At 43.6% G+C, this 20401-nt stretch overlaps 1 protein-coding gene across 1 annotated transcript in view; it reads right to left on the reverse strand.

Moving 5' to 3' along the window:
- Positions 1 to 20390, reverse strand: part of WASF3 (WASP family member 3) — a 76561-nt gene extending 56171 nt beyond the window's left edge. Inside the window, exon 1 of the mRNA XM_040266765.1 lies at positions 20324 to 20390. The gene's annotated coding sequence lies outside the window, so the exon portion shown is untranslated. The remainder of the gene's footprint in view (positions 1 to 20323) is intronic.
- Between the last annotated feature and the right edge of the window lie 11 nt (positions 20391 to 20401).

The raw sequence follows: 20401 nt of genomic DNA on the forward strand, positions 1-20401 counted from the left end.
CCCCGGCTGCAGTGTGACCAGGACGGACAAGACACACACACACACACACACACATGCTCCCCAGCCGCAGTGTGACCAGGACAGACATGACCCAAAATGGGCTGGCTGGCTTTCCTCCCAGGACCTGGAATCTGAGACTCTGATTCTGGTTGACCCCCGTCATGTATGCGCCAATGAAGGAAACTCACATCAAGGGCTTTACTGACTGAAGTCCCACGTTCCTAGCATGTCCTCTTCCTACTTAGCACACAAACAGCATCTGGATCCAGTCAACTGACTCCCAGTTTGAATTTTCCAAATGTAGGATTGTTGTTGCTGTTTTTCAGTTGCCCTGTCATGCCTGACTCTTTGCAACCTCATGGACTGTAGCCCGCCAGGCTCCTCTGTCCATGGGATTCTCCAGGCAAGAATCCTGGAGTGGGTTGCCATTTCTTTCTCCAGGGGATTTTCCTGACCCAGGAACTGAACCCTCAGTCTCTGCAAAGGCAGGCGGATTCTTTATCACTGAGCCCCCAGGGAAGCCATACTCTGAGATTATTTTCTTATGCTCTTGTTTTTCCTAAACCCTCTTCTTTAACCTTTCAAATTTCATAGTGATGATTTAACAAGTTTATCTGATGACTATACTGATCCCTATGATTCCCGTTTCTTAAAAAGACTGTGTCTGCTGTAACTAGATTCAACACATCCCAAACCTCACCCTCCACTTCAGAATACCATTCTGGTAGAATTATAGGATTTTTTGTGGCTCTTTTTTTAGTTTTTTTTTCTTTAAGTCCCATAACAATTTTAAAATCCATGAATCCTGAATTTTCCAGAGGGGGCAAAAAAAAGAAATTGTCATCTCCTCACTTTTAAAACTCACTTTAATGGTAACTGCTATTCACCGACAGATGAAGGCCAATCTTCTCCCATCATTTGTTCCATTATTTTCCAATCTGTTACAGAATCCTACAGAGTACAGATGTGATGTGCCCTTCAAAATGTAAACTCTGGCTCATCTGAGAATTAACACAGCCTTGATTGTCTCCTCCCATAATCATTCCATCCAAGGCTTTCTCCGGCCCTAACAACAAACACTCAGAAAGGGAAGAAGACATATACATACTTATTTCAATCATAATAGTCAACTGTGACAACACAAAGAATGCAAGCTTTCAAAGCACTTAATTCTGCTGAAGATGCAGTTGCGTTACATGCTTCGAAAATAACGCACTCCCCCATCCTGTTTTTAGAGAACTTTGAAAATCTAGACAATATGCTTCCTTTCAAAACACCAACTGCTTACAGAGGAAAAGAAAGAAACAGACAAATGATCTTGCCAAGAACCACTTCTGCAGTTTCTCTTGTTGGAGTAGCCCTTTCAGCAACGACAAAGATGTAAATCCAATCCTTGATGGGGTTGATGATATACCACCTCTAGTTTATCTAGAACTGAATTTTAGAACAAAAGAGAGCTTACAGGACTCTAATTCAGTTGGTTCCAACTTTTGCAAGGACGAGCACCCCACTTCAATGCTAAAAAATGTTAAGGGTTCTTACAATAGTTGCGTCTAGAGATTGAGAAAGTTAAAAAAAAAAAAAGTGAGTACACAGCAATTCTTTAAAAGCACCTGCAAACAGGTGTAAAATAGTAAAACGTGAATCTGATTTTTATTACAAAGCCAGTTAATGTCAGAACTAGGTTTAAAATCAAGTCTCTAGGCTACCAACACAGATGGGGCCCGAAGAATCCAGAGTGTCACTCATCACAGAGGAAGGTTTTCGGTAAGCATGCCCAACAATCCTCTTAGGAACAAGACAAGCCGATTTTAAAGTTCTCATGGGAATAAAAGCAGAGATGTGAAATTCTGAAAAAGAAGACTAAAGAGCTGATAGCATCCCCATCACATACAAAGGCATTAAAGCTACAGTAATTAATCAGTGTGGTGCTGACTTCTGAGTAAATACACCTATGATGGAGCAGATTAGAAAATGCAGAAAATGACAAATACATACACATCTAGGAACTCAGTCTAAAATGGATGTGGCATTTCAAACCACTGGAGTAAAGATTATTATTAAATGCTACTGTAACAACCCATTAGAGGGTTAAAAATCCACTGAGTCTGAACCCATCCTTTATAGCAAAAGAAATTTCACATAGAGCCAACAAAGGACTGAAAGAAATGGAAGATTTTTTTTAATATGTGTCTTGCAGTGGAGAAGGTCTTTCAAAACGTGATCGTACAAGAAGCCAAATGTTAAATTACCCGAAAAAATCAAATATTACGTCATTACTGAAAATCCTATGCAGTCATGCCCAACTCTTTGCGACCCCGTGGACTGTAGCCCACCAGGTTCCTCTGTCCATGGGAATTCTCCAGGGAAGAATACTGGAGAGGGCTGCCATTTCCTTCTCCAGGGGATCTTCCTGACCCTGGGTCCAACCCCATCCCTCCAGCATCTCCTGCATGGGCAGGCAGATTTTTTTTACCACTGAGCCACAATCATTTGAAACATGATTGAACAACAGAAGCCAAATGTTAAACTACTTGGAGAAATCAAATATTACTTCATTATTAAAAATCCTATAAACAAAGCCAGAATTATGCACTAGACGAGGCCTCCTTCAGAACACGACGATTCCAACCAGCAAACACACCCAGGTTCTCTGCCACTGGTGCACAGCACTCCTGTCTGCTATACAACCCCAGATCACTCAGAAGATAGCCTTAAAACAAAACAAACAAACAAACAAAAAAACACGAAATCTCACAGAATCCATGGGAACAACATCAAACCTTTCTCTCTTGCCTGGGCCTGGGAAGTAAGGTTTCTAGAGCACCATCCTCAGCTACAACCTCCACTCACACTGGAAACCATCAGCCACAGAGTAAATCTTTCATTAGGCATCTGGGGCCACAGTTGAACTTAAAACACACACATGGCAAAGCAACAAGCATTTTCTCCAGAACGCGGCTGCTCTGGGGTGTATGGTCTGACGGTCCGCATGCAGACTCAGCAGTGAACGCTTACTGATTTATGACGTCCACAGACGCGACTGGGTCCCTGCTGTATGTAAGTTGTGACACCAAACTCTAAGACGGAGAAGAACCAGCCCGCTGCCTTCGAGAAGCTTACCGTCTAACTTATTAGCCAAACAAACCATACGCGTCAACAGGAGCAACGTGTGACACGTTTCAATCGTCTCACTTCCCCATATGACCAAATAAAGCCAAACAACTGTTACCTAATGTATTAGCTATAAGCAAATCACTTCTAACCATGTGTTTTCTTTAAACCAGTTCAGGGGTTACCTAAGTGCCTTGGCCCCAAACTAGAAGGCACCACAGAATAGCCTCTTAGCTGAGTGGGGGCTCCTCTGGCATGGTAAAGTAAGCAGCTGCTGTGTGTGTGTGTGTGTGTGTGTGTGTGTGTGTGACTCAGTTGTGTCTGATTCTGTGTGACATTGGCAGGGTAATGTACACAGCTATTTTGTGTGTGTGTGTGTGTCACTCAGTCGTGTCCGACTCTGTGGCCCCATGGACTGTGACCCACCAGGCTCCTCTGTCTACGGGACTGAACCCAGGTCTCCTGCACTGCACCTGCTATTAGTATTTAAACTCAACCGTTATTCAGTATCACATAGGTCCTGAAACGACGGCATTTTTACTTCTCGTGGATTCGTTCCCCTTTATCCATATCCTGTTTTCCTCCAAGTTTTCATCCTTTCACTCTCTTCGACATGAACACAGCATCTGCTACAATTACATATTTGCTCACTTCTGTCAATTTTTGCCAAGTTTTCTTCCTTTTGTGCTTCCCATGCTATCACTTGGGAGGATATTAATGTATTTCATGATGGAAGCTCTGATTCAGAGGGAATTTGCTCCTCCCCCACCCCACCATCACTCCTCAGAGAATGGGAGACATTTCTCCTTCACGTCCTTGGCCAAATGCACCAGCCATCGGAACTATCAAAGGAGAAACTCTTTTCATCTTTTTCGTTTACAAAGTCTTTGAAACAGTTCTGACTTTCTGTAAGGTCATCTGCAGGGCAATTCTGACTTTGCAAGAGATCCCCAAACCTCTTATCCTATGTGTACCTTCAGCATACAGAGTCTAAAAAGATTCCTGAATAATTATTTCATGTATTTCTTCACTGCCCATGAACATTCCCCATAAAGCTGAAAAAGATTTTATAGGTTCCTTATTTTAATTTGAGGAAATGACTGAACTCAAGACAAAGCATCCTTTAATCTGGTAGTTATGAAGAGATGAATGAAATTATAAGTCAATTCCATTAAGCCGTCCTTAATAATTTCTGCAATAAATAATTCTTTGGTTAACAACCAGGACTCTCAATATACTGCAGTGAATATATTAAATGTAGATTAGGTTAACAGAGGCCATACAGTTTTAATTTCAGACCCCATGACTAGTTTCATAAAAATTATGTTCACTGCCTAGTACTGGAAATTAAAGTCACACTTCTACTCCAAAAATAAGTGCTCCAGAGAAGCACTCTTAGCAAATATTTCTTGTGAATTATAAGACACCTTCATTTGCCACAGTTAGGGATTTTCATAGTAAATATCTTTAAAATCCTGAGTGTTTCATTTGTATTCCAGCAGAAACCATCCAGCCCTCAAGAAAAAGGACTAGGAGAAGGCTTCCCATGGCAAATAGATGGGGAAACAGTGGAAACAATGGCTGATTTTACTTTTCTGGGCTCCAAAATCACTGCAGATGGTGATTGCAGCAATGAAATTAAAAGACACTTACTCCTTGGAAGGAAAGTTATGACCAACCTAGACAGCATATTAAAAAGCAGAGACATTACTTTGCCAACAAAGGTCTGTCTAGTCAAGACTATGGTTTCTCCAGTAGTCATGTATCGATGTGAGAGCTGGACTATAAAGAAAGCTGAATGCTGAAGAATTGATGCTTTTGAACTGTGGTGTTGGAGGAGACTCTTGAGAGTCCCTGGACTACAAGGAGATCCAATCAGTTCATCCTAAAGGAGATCAGTCCTGGTGTTCATTGGAAGGACTGATGTTGAAGCTGAAACTCCAATACTTTGGCCACCTGATGTGAAGAGCTGACTCATTGGAAAAGACCCTGATGCTGGGAAAGATTGAGGGCAGGAGGAGAAGGGACGACAGAGGATGAGATGGTTGGATAGCATCACTGACTCAATGGACATGGGTTTGTGTGGACTCCAGGAGTTGGTGATGGACAGGGAGGCCTGGCGTGCTGCGGTTCACGGTCGCAAAGAGTCGGACACAACTAAGTGACTGAACTGAACTCCCATTCTGTTAACGTATGGGTCCCCTGTCATTCAGCCATGATGAAGTGCCTTTGTTATCATGCTCACTGGACCTCCATAATCCTGCAAAACCAAGGGTGTCTTTGCTTTGCTTTTCTGGAAAGGAGGGAATGACAGGAGAGCACCAGAGGTATCACTTAAAAGTTAGAGACGTAAGGAATCAGGAGGCAAAAATGCATTACCTTACAGGAGGTCAGGGGCTTCCCTGGTGGTTCATCAGTAAAGAATCCGCCTGCCAGTGCAGGAGACAAGGTTTGATCCCTGTGTGGGGAAGATCCCTTGGGGAAGGGAATGGCAACCCACTCCAGTACTCTTGCCTGGAGAATCCCATGGGCAGAGAAGCCTGGTGGGCTACTGCAAAGAGTCAGACATGACTGAGCACATGGATCAGGAGGTCAGAGATTCACTGTCCTGAGCCCAAAATGAACTGCCCTGAACTGAGTTCTCAGGACCTTTCTCAGATCTCTTTCTGGTGTGCCGTGGCTTCTGCACACCCAACCTTTCCTGGCTACTGAGGGGACAGCCATCTTCCTGATGCCTGTTACTACCTGCGGAGACTGAAATGGTCCTGACGCAGCCGCCCAACCACAAAGGCAAACTTGAAGAAAGCAAGGGAAGCTCCAACAGACGGTCATGGCTCTAAGAAGGGACATCCTACAGATGTGATACAGACGAGGAATGGAGAGGCGGCCCAAAGCCACAGGACAGTGTGTCCGGGAAAAACTGCTCAAAGAAACAACAAAAACAGGAAATAACAAATTCACAGTTTAAAAAGCAAATACAAATACTTCTTAATAGAATGGGCTTCCCTGGTGGCTCAGACAATAAAGAATCTGCCTGCAATGCAAGAGATATGGGTTGTATCCTTGGGTCAGGAAGATCCCCTAAGGAAGGGCATGGCAACCCACTTCAGAATTCTTGCCTGGAGAATCCCATGGACAGAGAAGCCTTGCATGCTGCTGTCCATGGGGTCGCAGTGGCAGACACAACTTAGCAACTGAACAACACAACAACAACAGCGAGAGATGGTTAAAACATAGCCTTGGTGGTGGTGGTGGTTTAGTCGCTAAGTCGTGTCTGATTCTTACAACCCCATGGACTGCAGTCTGCCAGGTTCCTCTGTCCATGGAATTTTCCAGGCAAGAATACTGGAGTGGATTGCCATTTCCTTCTCCAGAGGATCTTTCCGACCCAGGAATCACCCGGGTCTCCTGCATTGCAGGCAGTTCAGTTCAGTTCAGTCACTCAGTCATGTCCGACTCTTTGCGACCCCATGAATCGCAGCACACCAGGCCTCCCTGTCCATCACCAACTCCCAGAGTTCACTCAGACTCACGTCCATCGAGTCAGTGATGCCATCCAGCCATCTCATCCTCTGTCATCCCCTTCTCCTCCTGCCCCCAATCCTTCCCAGCATCAGAGCCTTTTCCAATGAGTCAACTCTTCGCATGAGGTGGCCAAAGTACTGGAGTTTCAGCTTTAGCATCATTCCTTCCAAAGAGATCCCAGGGCTGATCTCCTTCAGAATGGACTGGTTGGATCTCCTTGCAGTTCAAGGGACTCTCAAGAGTCTTCTCCAACACCACAGTTCAAAAGCATCAATTCTTCAGCGCTCAGCTTTCTTCACAGTCCAACTCTCACATCCGTACATGACCACTGGAAAAACCATAGCCTTGACTAGATGGACCTTAGTCGGCAAAGTAATGTCTCTGCTTTTGAATATACTATCTAGGTTGCTCATAACTTTTCTTCCAAGGAGTAAGCGTCTTTTAATTTCATGGCTGCAATCACCACCTGCAGTGATTCTGGAGCCCCCCAAAATAAAGTCTGACACTGTTTCCACTGTTTCCCCATCTATTTCCCATGAAGTGATGGGACTGGATGCCATGATCTTCATTTTCTGAATGTTGAGCTTTAAGCCAACTTTTTCACTCTCCACTTTCACTTTCATCAAGAGGCTTTTTAGTTCCTCTTCACTTTCTGCCATAAGGGTGGTGTCATCTACATATCTGAGGTTATTGATATTTCTCCCGGCAATCTTAATTCCAGCTTGTGTTTCTTCCAGTCCAGCATTTCTCATGATGTACTCTGCATATAAGTTAAATAAGCAGGGTGATAATATACAGCCTTGACGCACTCCTTTTCCTATTTGGAACCAGTCTGTTGTTCCATGTCCAGTTCTAACTGTTGCTTCCTGACCTGCATACAGATTTCTCAAGAGGCAGGTCAGGTGGTCTGGTATTCCCATCTCTTTCAGAATTTTCCACAGTTTATTGTGATCCACACAGTCAAAAGTTTTGGCATAGTCAATAAAGCAGAAATAGATGTCTTTCTGCCTGCATTGCAGGCAGATTCTTTAACAACTGGACTACAAACATAGCCTTAGGATGTAACATTTACTGTTTCTGCAACGGGGGAGAAGGAAGGACAACAGATCAAAAAGTTTTGGTCAACTGAAACCTCTCTGGGTTTAGATTTATTCAACTTTCCTAAAATGTGGCTTAACTCATTACTGTTCATATCTCTGGCACTTCAGAACTTCTGGGAACTTAAATTTAAATAAAACTTGCTGAATCTTATATATTTTAGTACTTTCTTATATATTTTAGTACTTGAGATATATCAAATTTCACTCAATTCAGGAAAAGAAATCATATTCCATCCATCCAGAGAAGGAAGCGTTTCTCATTTCACCAACAAACCAGTGCTTGTAAAACAAACATAATCTTAAAAAAAAAAAATCTGAAAGTACCAGAAATAATTTGAGGCTGACGCTAGAATTACGGGGCAGAAAAAAGTCAACAAAGTGCTGAAATGTATTATATGAAATCCAACACTTCAGAAATAATATTTCAAAGCTAACTAGACCTACAAAAGCATATGAATCTAATGCTTGGCTGCTTTTATACAAAGCCCATTGAAAGGGATTCCATTCACTGAGGTTTTTTGAGATGTTCCTAATAGAAACAGAAACTGCACATATTTTTAAATACATTATGCTATAGCACTTCTGAGGGGGAAAAAAACACGAAAGCCAACTTTTGGACACATTCACATTAATAAGAACCTATCCTAATAACTGCTCTAAAAGGAAAAACTGAAGAGGTTATTTTCAAGTGCCTTGGAAATACTGGAAACCCCAAAATACACAATAAGAAGTGACTGGAAATACACGCATCTCTAATTTTCAACAGCTAAGGCTTCCGAAAGGCAGTCAACCCAGAAATCATGTTTTTCGGGCAAGATTCAGTTTCATTTTTCTCTGGGCTCATTCATTTGTTTCTGACGACCATGCATGATCAGTGGGCATGCTCACTGTTAGAACGGCGTCTCCCGCTGGAAAGGGTCATCACAAGAATATTGCTGTCGTGTCCGACTGTGTACGACCCCGTGGACTGCAGCCCGCCAGGCTCCTCTGTCCATGGGATTTTCCAGGCAAGAGTACTGGAGTGCGTTGCTATGCACTCCTCCAGGGGATTTTCCCGACCCAGGGACTGAACCCAAGTCTTCTGCATTGCAAGCAGATTCTCTACCTGTGAGCCACTGGGGAAGCTCCTCACAAAGGTACACACCATCTCTAAAGATCATAGTGAGGGATGGAGCAGGATCACCAGGACGCAAAGAGAGTCACGTTTTTCTTTTTCTTTTTTTTTTTCATTTCCCCCCCAAAAGTTCAGAGACAAAAGAAAAATGGTAAAATAGGCAAGGTGATAATATATATGAGATTTTGTTATATCTGGAAAACAAACCAAAATACAAATGTTCCCTCATAAAGAAGAACTATTATTTTCAACCTATTTCCTATCTTTCGTATTTTGATTTAATGTTTGTCTGGAATCCACAAAACATTAAAGTACTTGAATTTTACTTGCCTATTTCCAAAATTACTCAATAAAAGGGAAGCAAAAATTATAATTAAATAATTTACCTATAATGGACCATCACCATCTTTCTCCTTCTCTAGCTTGCGTATTTTATTTACTTTTGTGTTTTAATCTAGTTTATCTAGTCTTGCTGTACAACAGTTTCACAGTAAAAAGACAGTTCCGGACAACTGTCATTCTAAAATTCTATAGTCTAAAACACATTCATAGATCATTTTTCAACAGTTTTGAAGTTAAGTTCCACCTAGCTGGTAGAAGATTAACAAAACCGACGCACCTTTAGACTGCCCATGAAACAAGGAGAGGAATCACAAATCGGTAAAGTCAGGAAGGAAAGAACAGACATGGATCACTACTAAGGATTACAAGGGACTACTCTGAAGATGTTTCTGCCACTAAGCTAGACAATTTAGATGAAAAGAGAAATTCCTAGAAACATATAAATTAACAAAACTGACTTAGAAAGAGAAAAGCTGGATAAATAGACAGCAAGTTAAGAGACTGAATTAGTAATTAAACATCTTCCCACAGAGAAAAGCTCAGGTCGAAATGACTTCCCAGGTGAGTATCTAAAAAGAAATAAATACCAATCTTTCACAAATTCTGCTACAAGAGCAAACACTTCCTAATTCATTCTATGAACCAGTTTTATGCTGACACCAAAGCCAGACAAAATACCACAAGGAAACTATGCATCAATATCCCTCCTGAATTAGATGCAAAAACCTTCAACAAAATATTAACAAATCAAATCTAGAAACATATAAAGAGTTACATATCATGAACAAATTGGATTTATCCCAGGAATGCAAAGTTAGCTTAACCCCGCAAATTTAATTAGCACAACATGTCATATTAACATGGAGAAGGCAATGGCACCCCACTCCAGTACTCTTGCCTGGAAAATCCCATGGATGGAGGAGCCTGGTAGGCTGCAGTCCATGGGGTTGCTAGCAGTCGGACACGACTGAGCGACTTCACTTTCACTTTTCACTTTCAGGCACTTGAGAAGGAAATGGCAACCCACTCCAGTGTTCTTGCCTGGAGAATCCCAGGGATGGAGGAGCATGGTGGGCTGCCGTCTCTGGGGTCGCACAGAGTTGGACACGACTGAAGCGACTTAGCAGCAGCAGCAGTCAATTTCATAACTAGAGCATGTCATGATCCTATATGTAGAAAGTCCTAGGGAATCCACAGTGACACTGCTAAAACCAAAAGACAAGTTCTACAGAGTCACAGGACACAAACCAGCACAAAACAACTGTGGCGCCATGAAACCAGAAGACGACTGCTTCCTGGCCGGAAAGCAATGACAAACCTAGACAGTGTGTTGAAAAGCAGAGACATTACTCTACCAACAAAGGTCCATATAGTCAAGGCTATGGTCTTCCCAGTGGTTGTGAGAATTGGACCGTATAAAAGGCAGAACGCCAAAGAACTGATGACTTTGAACTGTGGTGCTGGAGGAGACTCCTGAAAGTCCCTTGGACTGCAAGATCAAACCAGTCAATCTTAAGAGAGATCAACCCTGAATATTCACTGAAAGGACTGATGCTGAAGCTGAAGCTTCAGTATTTTGGTCATCTGATGTGAACAGACGACTCATTGGAAAAGTCCCAGATGTTGGGAAAGATTGAGGGCAGAAGGAGAAGAGGGTGTCAGAGGATGAGATGGCTGGAAGCCATCATCCATGCAATGAACATGAACTTGGGCAAACTCCAGGAGATGGTGAGGGACAGGGAGGCCTGGCATGCTGCAGTCCATGGGGTCGCAAAGAGTCGGACACGACTGGTGACTGAACAACAACAACAAGGTGAAAACAAAGGTTTTTCTTTTTAATTACATTAAAAACATTTAAAAGACTCAAATGGCCTCTTCCTTTTCTTTTTCTACTTAAATGTTTAAAATTTTTTTCTTGGAAATATTTCACATCTACAAAAAGGTTCACAGCCCCCTAAACCTACAACTTATACAGAATTACCATGAAGTAGACAAACCCAGGTAATTCACAGAGATCATGAAGCAGGGCACTGCCAGCACCCTCAGATGTGCCCTCTATGCCTGCTCAGGTGTTAATCCTTTCTCCTTCCCAAAGGGAATCACTTCCCTCATTAACACCTCTTTTTAATTTTATTTAAGTGAAATCTCGCAGTTATGAATTCTGCTGTTTAGCATCTTCTGCCCAACATTAAATGTATGAGATTATCATTGTTACTGCATGCAACATAATGTTTTCCATTTCTATCGCTGAACAATATGTGAATTCACCACAATTTACTCAGTCACTCTACTGCTGATGAACACCTAGGCTGTTTCCAAACAGGCTATTACAGTAATGCTGCTGCGAACACCACCATACCTGCATCCTGGTAGGGTCAAGCATTTCTGCTGGATGTATGTACACCTAGAACAGAGATTCTAGCTCACACGGTATGTGGATAGTCAGCTTTAGTAAATAATGCCTGACAATTCTCCATATTTGTGACAGTTTGCACACCCATGGGTCAGGGATACGGGTGCCTGCTGCCCCACTGCTCTGCACACTACAGGCCTCTGTCTGGCCTTTTCCACGTGAGCCAAGCTGATGATTCTACGGTGGCATCTCAGGATTATTTCTATCTGTGCTTCCTGATTCCTAATGAATTTAAGCCTCTTTTCATGTGGTCACTGGCCATCTGTATGGCCATACCTGTACATCTGTAAAATACTTATTCAAATCTCTTACCCATTTTTCTTTTGGATCACACATCAATTCTCAAAAAGACCATACTTTCCAAACTTTCTGTATGTAATACCATCAAATGTCTACACATTTCTGGTTCTGTTTCAGGGCTTTCTATGCAGTTTCATTAATCTGTTTGCCTACGCTTGTGCCAATATTGCACTGTCTAGAATATATGACTTTGTAAACACTTGATATCTGATAAGTCCTGCCACCTGTTCTTATTCAAGGGTGTCTTGAAATTCTTTGCTCTCTACATTTGTATAAATCCTAGAAACAAATAAACACAAAGCCAATTTCCACACCTCCAGATTTTTTCAGGCTATGGACTAGAGTTGAAAGGAACCATATCAATTTAGGGAGAATGGACATCTCTGTAATATTAGTCTTTCATTCCATGAACATAGTATATTCCTTCTTTACTTACCTGTTCCTTGAATTTTATAAATATTTTAAGGTTTTCTACGTAAAGGTATTGCAAATTACTTGCAAGTTCTACTCCTGTATATTCAGATACTTACTGTTATTATAAACAGTACCTTTATTAACTTCATTTCTAATTGTTTATGGCTACAGAGAATCTAGCAAGCGGGCTAAACACACATCTTAAGTCTAATAGCTTACACATAATCTTTTGGATGTTTATACATACAAAATAGTTTTGCCTGCATGTACTAAATTTTCTCCTCTTCTAACTCTTGTATCTTTCATTTCTTTTTCTTATTTTACTGCACTGGCAAGAACCTACAACATAATGCTGAATAAATGTGATAATAACAAGCATCTGTATCTCATTTCCAATTTCAGAAGGTCACTTTTTATTATTTCACCACCAATATGACATCTGCTGCACATTTTCTTACAGATACTCTTCCTAGTTTTCTTGAAAGTTTTTCATCACAAATAGATATTAAATTTAGTGTTTCCTGCATCTAATGGTGATTGTCTAGCTTTTTTTCCCTTCATTAATATGGTGACATACACTGGATTCTGAATGCTAAACCAACACTGCATTCTAAAATAAACACAAATAGCACATGATATATTGTCCTTTTATAGTGATAGATCTAACTATTATTTTTTAGGATTTAGCAAGCATGTTCATGAATGAGACTGCCTTTTAATTTTTTTCCTTGTAACATCCTTGACAATATTAGATATTAAAATTATGCTGGCCTGGCAGGACTTCCAGGCTACCTAATTCCAAATCTCCCCATTCTCCCTCAAACCATCCATAAGAAGAGTGAAAAATCCACCTATGACCATGCCTTCCAGCATTAATAGAGAAGGAAGAATACAACGGCCTTCAAATTACTTGTAAGTAGAGGAATAAACTGAATTCCAACAGAGCTTCCAACACACACCACCTCAAGCCAAGGTGCTTCTCGTGTTGAGTCACTGACATCTTGCATTATTCAAATAAGTCCATCGCATCTAAAACAACGACCTGGGAGGCTCGAATGCCACTGACAGTACAGGTATTGTTATTTTAATTTCCGATCTTCACAGAGTTTTGATTCTCATTATTTATAAGAGCTTTATTATTATGAGTATCTCCTATAAGTTAATTCAAGCCTTTATGTAATGGGGGAACAAGAGAGATAAGCCCCCACTGTTTCTGTCCAATAAAATCATCAAGTATCCCAATAAATATTTGGAGAGAGTACACATTCCATTTAAACAAAACTGTACTTGGAATTTTCACGTATACACAGTGGATCTACTTCGGTGCCCCCCCAAAAAAAGAAAAAAAATGCTGAGTAAATATTAAAATACAGGGCAATATCATTTGTTTCAAATGAAATTTGACAATCATTAGCAACCAAATAGCTGAAGAAATAAAGCCACAAACTTCCAAACTGTGTAGCAGGAAATAGTGGCCACAGATGTGGCTTAAAATAAATTCTCTTCTAAACCCTTTAATGCCTAATCCCTAATACAGTTCTTTCAAATGATGCCTTAAGGTTTTGTCATGTCCATAACTTTTTTTTGGAGGAGCAGAATGTCCAGGATGTCCTGGACATCCTGGAAATGGAAGAAGTTTTAAACTAACCTATGTGACTGCAATGGACAAACAGTGCAGAAGGTATGCATTTTTAATTAGGCTCAGGTAGGGACTTCACTAAGGTTGACAAGCCTGTAACCATTCAAAATTACAATGCCAATTTGTATAAAGAAGTAACGTTTTAATAATCTTCCTCCCTGGGATATCTCAAAGAACAACTTCCACTTCAGTCAAGCCTTTGGAAACAAAGCTGTTTGCCGTGTGTAATTGAAATCCCAAGACAGGTGACTGGGGAGTTTGGGGGATTCTGTGTATTGCTGTTTTTTAAATCAATAATCAAGGTCGTTAACTCTAAAGGGTGTACAAAAATGGGAGACAAATCCTATAGAAAACCAAGAATGAAGATATGTTCTAAATCTACAGGTTGGTTATAAAACAAATTAGTTTTCTATTACTATTGAAATAGATGAATGTCTTATATTAGAAAATTACAATCATGGCACCAAAATTAAGATGTTACTTTGCAGGAACGGAAGGTGACTCTGTGGCTCCCTTTCCAGGCTATGGACAGCCGCTCACAGGACGAGACCAACAGGAGCACATGCTGCTTCGTCTCCCTCCTTGCAACTTCCTGGTTAATGCCATCCCACTTTGGACTGGACACTTGGCTCTCTGTTTAGGCACTATTCCTTCCAGGCACCACAAGGAGTAATTTAAATCCCTGAGCCTCTCCAGAAGCATTCATTCTAGCCTGAGGAAAGAGTTACAATGTCAGGCCAAAGCGGAAATCTGCCCAGGTAATTCCCTAACCCAGCACTACATAAAGGAACAGGTGAAAACCAAAAACCACGGTGTCATATACAATGAGATGCTGAAAGAAAATAAGTGTGATGCCTGCAGGACAAAATTACTCCAATCAAGTTTTTAAATTACACAGTAGGGGTAGTGCTCTGCTTAGGTCATGAATCAAAACTTATGACATTCAGTCAATGAAAAAATATTTGTTGAGGCTCTTCTATGTGCAAGGAATACACTATTTCATTCATTTAGTGGATAAAATATGGCCACATGGGCTCCGGTTCACAGTCAATCACATCCATACCTTTACACTGCCAACAGAATTTCACTGAACTGTTGACAAGCACAAAGCGGGGACCGGCACTCAGGGAGAAGATGGTAGGAGATGAACTAAAATGGAACTGTTGCCGTAGATAATAAAATCTTTGGATTGGGACTTCCGTCATGGTCCAGTGGCAGACTCCGTGCTCCCAATGCAGCGGACCTAGGTTCAAGCCCTGGTCAGGGAACTAGATCCCATATGCCACAACTAAAGACTCCACCTGCCACAACAAATATCAAAGACCCTACAGGCTGCAACTAAGACCCAGGACAGCCAAAATAATAAAAATAAATATTAAAAAAAAAAAACTTTGGATAGTACTGGAACACAACTTTTAATGTCCAATACTGTAAGAAGTACTCAGAGACCAAAGGTCAAGTTGGCTGGTGGAAGACAAATGAGTGTTACCCCTTTGAGCTAAGGCTATGAGCTATCGAGGTCTTTACCTGAGGTCATCTGACAAAGCCAGACACATCTACCAAGACAGGCACCACCTGTCCGGTTCCTGCCCATCAGGAGTTTATAGATGATGAATGAGACAATTAACCCTCTGCCTCACCTCTCTGGCTTTAGAGGACAGGAGTTTGGCTGTATCAATCCTGTCACCACCAGTAACTATCATGATACATGGTAGTCATCTAAACATGAGGGGACCTCCTGAATAGAACCAGAAAGCAAAAACTAAAAGAAAGAAATTAAAATAAATAAAACACTGAAAAGGTTCAAGAATATGGAACACAACTGAAAACATCTTTACATCAATTTCAAGACCATTGTTCCAGGTCAGAGGACACCCCAACAACAGGCATAAGAGGGAAAAAAGTTTCATCTGTAAAAAGTCTGAGAAATGATCCCAGATGCTGAGCTCAGAATCGAGGCTGAGGCTCTAGCAGACCTGAAAAAGTGAGAAAATACCCTGGGGTGTTTGGGATATTTAAAATTTTTTAAAAATAAAAAGTCAACAGAGGTGAAGAAGAGCTAACCTCAGAGACAAGAGGCATGGTCCAGGGAAAAAAACAGATCAGGGTGACTCCAAAGATCCGGAGTGAAATCTGAATATGGAGAATATTCGAATTGAAGGACATCTATTAAGTTAAGGGGGAGGGGCTCTGATCGGAAACAAACAAGACTGGCCTTGAGGTCAGTGGCCAGGGAAGCACTGCCAGGAAAGGGCAGCCAGAGAGAGGACGTCACAATGTGACCCTCTGAGGACACCAGGACCTGGGAAAATGACAAGGCTGTGCACACAAATACCCACCCTCAGAAGAACCACCTGCTGCAGGAAAAGCGTGCCTTAAGAGGAAAACAGCATCTTAAGAAGACTGCTTTTAACAAGAGAAACTTCTGACAGTACTGGACCTTAAAAGTTGTGCTACAGTGCAATCCAAACTTTTTTAAAAATATTTATTTTTATTTATTTATTTTGGCTGCGCTGGGTCTTAGTTGCAGCATGTAGGGTCTTTGATCTCTGCTGTGGCAGGCATAGTCTTTAGTTGTGGTATGTGGGTTCTAGTTCCTCGACCAGGAATTAAACCTGAGGCCCTGCATTGGGAGCATGGAGTCTTAGCCACTGGACCAGCACAGAAGTCCCAGTCCAAAGATTTTACTATCTCCGGCAACAGTTCCATTTTAGTTCATTTCATAACAACCCTCTCCCTGAGTGCCGGTCCCTGTTCCGTACTTGTCACGAAACACAAAACTCACCCTGCGCTAGGGCTCCTCTCTAAGCGAAGGCCCCTCTCTCCCCTGCAAAATCTAGCCTTCCCTGACTGGCTCCACCCCCTTACCTCCATCACCCCCCAGTCCACAGCAGTGAGGCGCCCTTGAGATGCCTCCTGCCAAACTCAGTGATTACATCCTAGGGCTAAATCCAACAGAAACCTTGAAACCACCATCCAATGGCATGTCTGTCTAGCACCTTCTGCCCCTTGGTCCTTCAATATGCTCACACCCCTCCAGTAAAAGAGAAGTAACTGCCCCCCTTCGCCTACCCTCCTCCATCACCCTTCAGCACCACACTCTGGCCCCCGTTTACAAGGAAGCTCACTCACAAACCAGTTGTCTCGCTCCTGTTCCCGTCACCGTGCCACCACTACCATCACCTCTGTGATGACCTGGCTGCTATCATCCCCCTTGAATGACGCTGCACTGTATCATGGTTTCCCAGACACCACCCATGTCCCCAACTCCCATTCTTTCAGTCTCGACGGGGCAGCCTGCCTTTTAAATACGAGAACCCCATAGAGTCCATTCTCTTCACTTCTCTTCTCACTCTACACATGCTTCCTGAATAACCCGATCTACTCCACAGCCTCCGCTGTTAACAAAGGCAGAGGTTCCAGAACTTTCTCTGCTCACTGCACCCTCTTGACTGCAACCAGAAAACAGCCAGGGAGTAATGAAACCTTTAGCTACATGCAAGTAACAAGTATCTACTAGCAACTTAGTACCCATTTGAAAACAGTGCACTTCTATTGAGAGAAAATGGGTATTTTACTTCACTGTTAAATAAACCATGAACAGCCCACGTGCCTGTGTGGAACAGCTCACACCTGGAGTTAGACTGGATACCACTCCCCCAACCCCTTCCCTAGCAAGCAGGGAAGTCACAGCTTTGCAAAGACGACACCATCAGAAGGAATTTGGTAGAAACCCTGGTGGAAGCTGTCCCTGGGTGCTCAGGGAGGACAGGTGTTTGCACAGCTGAGGGTCCTTCAACAATTTAATCCCCACAGTCTCCCTGCGAGTTCACTGTGGCAAGTAGTTTGGGAGCCAGTGCTGAGAACTCTCGAGTATGTGTCTCCTAGTCCAGACACCTCCCAATATCCAGATCCCAGTGCAGCCACTGACCGATGCGCCCTGCAGGCACCTTGAACTTGACAAGGTCAGCATCTTCCCCCAAGGGAATGGTTGCTATTCCCTGACCTGGTGTCTAGGGACAGCAGAGACCCACCAACCAACACCCTGCATGGCCCTGTCCCCTCCCTCTCCCAACACACACACCACCGCGTCCTACTCCTCAACCTCCCCTCCCTCCAGCCTTGCCCCGCTGCCCGTTCTCCAAGGACACACCTGACCATGGAGAAGGAAACAGGACAGGACTAGGGCGCCAGTAAGAGGAGGAGAGGAGACTGCAGACTTTCCACTCCACTGATCTCTAGAGTGATGTTAAATTTATTATACAATATGCATTATTTATGCACTGCTGGTCTACGATATTCCAGTATTACCTACCTAAAATGAGTTGGGGGTAAAGAACCAGCCCTGAAGAGGAATGCAGAGGTCCAAATGCCAAGAGGATTTGGAAAAACCAGGTGCTGAGAAACAAGGATGGAAAAGAGAAGTCGAGCATTTGCGGTCTGTCCAGCCATGTGGAGGCGCTCCCAAGAAAATATAAAGAATGACAGTCGCCTATGCCTGGAAAACACAATCTCAAATAGTTATTCTTCCGAGACAGTTCTGGGCACTCTGAAAGATCATCAGCAGTGGCCCAGGAGCTCAGATTAACTCTGAACACTTGAAACAGGCAACTGTTTCAATCAAAATGTTCCAATAACCAAAAGTTCCTTGTCACATGCAGGTCTCTACAGGAAGAAGGGTAAAGCCCACCTACAAGGACACACTTGTAGAGGAGGGATGCGCACACTTAAGAGGAGGGATGTGCTAATGCTGGCAGGACTGCTTAGCAAAGTGTGTTTTTCTACCTTTATATTCAGAATTTGTAAAAATGGTGTAGAACATCATTGACTATTTGGTCAATAAATCTGAGACAGACAGAGAAAACGATGCTATAATGCAACTTCAGGTCAGCAACCAGAAGGGCAGGAACAATTTTTATACGTAGATAGTTCTAGAACAAGCTTTTCACTGTGGTAAGAAAACAGAGACTACAGGTCAGATGGTAACTACATAAAGCCAACCAAACTTTCCAACCTAGTGAGCTCGAAACGTCTGAAAAGACACAACTCTCATGAATATAAATTAAGAAGGTCTTTAAAAATGAAGAAAAATGAGTCTGACTGTGGCTGTTCTTAGAAAGGAGCCCAGACACACAATGAAAACTGCCTATGGGAAAGACCAGGCCGGCTTCCTTTTGTTTAACCTCTCAAGCAGATAAAAAGAACTAGCTTTCAAGAATCTCCGCATTGTTTCACGGCTAGAAAAGGAAAGTTGGGTGAAGCAGATACAAAAAGAAGCAACCAACCTTCAACGGAATTTGCCCTAGAGGCAAAAGAAATGTAAGTCAATTATAACACTTTGAACCTAATTTCGATAGAGAAGCAGACATTTTAAACTTTTGGCAAACCTCATTTTTTTTTTTAAGATGCAAAACACTTCTAATGGCCGGCTCCTCCCCTTAAAAAATGTGGATTCCAGTTCTTTAGTATCTCCTGCCCCACGAGACACTTGATTTGAAGCACTTCAAAAGCTAAAGCAGACCTTTTAAAGTGTCAGCTTTTAAAAACTTAGTAATTATTGCTAGTAGTGACTGAGTATTTAAAATTCACCCCCAAATGAGAAAGAATTCCTATTCCGCCCAATAGCAGCTAAGAAATGAGATGTTCCATTCATCCCTTAAGCCTACGGCTGAGTTTCTTAATAATTAAGAACTCTGCTCTCCACCAGGGAACTCTCCCTTGCAGAGACTGAACCAAGAAGAAATCGCCATTGCCCGTGAGCCGGCACACCGAGAGAAGCAAAGGCTTCCCCCACCCCGGCCGAAGCCCCGGGCCCCGCCGGGAGAGTCTCCCCGGAGGACGCATCCCTTCCCAGCGACCCCGCAGCCCCGCGGCCCCGCAGCGCGCCGCTCATAGGCTGCCGACCCCTTCCCGGAGCCCAGCCCGAAGGCCAAGGCCGGGACCCTGACCTCGGGTTCCCGCAGCACCGGGGGAGGGCCGAGCCGAGCGGAGAGGGCCGGACCCCGGGCGGCGGGCACGCGGGGACGGGCCAAGGTGCGGCGAGGGCGCGCGCAGCCCGGAGGGGCGCGAGGTTCCCGGGCGCTGGGCAGCCCCGCGCTCCTGTGTGCGGCGCGGGCCGAGGCCCGGGCGCCCGCCCTGCGGCCGGGAAGCGCGTACCGGGGCCAAGGGCCGCAGACCGACCGCGGGAAGCCGGCGGGGAGGATGCGCCGGGCCGCACTGGGCCCCGTCGATCGCCCAGGCGCCCGGGCGATGCAGCAAGTTCACTTGGCCGCGGGGCTGCGGGGGCCCGCCTCCGCCCGGCCCGGAGCCGGCAGGGATCGAGGCCGGGGACAGACAGCCGGCCGGCCGCAGCGCGCACTCACCGGTCCGCGCCCCCAGCTCCATGGTCCCGCCGCCGCCGCCGCCGCCCCGCACCGCCCGCACCGCCCGCACCGCCCCGC

This window comes from Oryx dammah, unplaced genomic scaffold, assembly GCF_014754425.2.
Source record: "Oryx dammah isolate SB20612 unplaced genomic scaffold, SCBI_Odam_1.1 HiC_scaffold_24, whole genome shotgun sequence".
NCBI classification, from domain to species: Eukaryota; Metazoa; Chordata; class Mammalia; order Artiodactyla; family Bovidae; genus Oryx; species Oryx dammah.